This window comes from Cherax quadricarinatus, chromosome 20 (assembly GCF_038502225.1).
Source record: "Cherax quadricarinatus isolate ZL_2023a chromosome 20, ASM3850222v1, whole genome shotgun sequence".
Classification (NCBI taxonomy): domain Eukaryota; kingdom Metazoa; phylum Arthropoda; class Malacostraca; order Decapoda; family Parastacidae; genus Cherax; species Cherax quadricarinatus.
The window spans coordinates 14953117-14953907 of record NC_091311.1 but is presented as its reverse complement, the minus strand read 5'-3'; the positions used below and the strand labels follow the sequence as shown (position 1 = coordinate 14953907).

Genomic DNA, 791 nt, shown 5'->3' with positions numbered 1-791 from the left:
GTAGGCTCAGCCTATAGTGTGCTTGCAGGCCTAGGAGGCGAGGACAGTTGAGGGGGAAGATGGAGGAGGTATAGGAGGAGGAGCAGGAGGAGGAAGGGATAGTGGAATAGTAGAGAGGGAGAGAGAGAAAGGGGAGGTAGGGTGGTATAAGGAGAGTGTAAACTGTGGGTGTTGGAGTGGGTATGTGAGATGTATCCATTATTGTAGGAGGTGTGTGTGTGTGTGTGTGTGCGTTACTGTCCTGCCGCACCGAGCCAAGCGAGGGGAGAGGGAGGAGGAGAGTAAGTAAGTAAGTTTATTCAGGTATACACAAATACAGTTACATAGAATTATCATACATAGCAGCACATGTGTAGAGAACCTAGGATAACCCAAAAAAGTCAGACAGAGTGACTTATTTCCATAGGGTCCTTTTAAGATTTATGCCAACAGCATTTGGTGTTCCCAGGCGGTCACCCATCCAAGTACTAACCAAACCCAACGTTGCTTAACTTCGCTGATCGGATGAGAAGCGGTGCGTTCAACGTGGTATCGCCGTTGATGAGAGGGAGGGATAATCTCGCTGCCAGGCTTTCGGGCCTATCCTAGACTCTCCACATGCATGCTGCCATGTATTGAGAGAGCCTGTACCTAGAGTACCGTGCCTATGCCTTTGCACCTACTCATGTATACCTGGATCTATACTTACTTATTGAGTAAACACCTGTGCACCTTCTCTTGTACACCTGGATCTATACTTACTTACTGAGTAAACACCTGTGCACCTACTCGTGTACACCTGGATCTATACT

At 47.9% G+C, this 791-nt stretch overlaps 1 non-coding gene across 1 annotated transcript; it reads right to left on the bottom strand.

Moving 5' to 3' along the window:
* Window positions 1-423: 423 nt before the first annotated feature.
* LOC128704304 (5S ribosomal RNA) lies at window positions 424-542 on the bottom strand. The gene has a single exon (XR_008409435.2). It is a non-coding gene; the product is annotated as a 5S ribosomal RNA (ribosomal RNA).
* Between the last annotated feature and the right edge of the window lie 249 nt (window positions 543-791).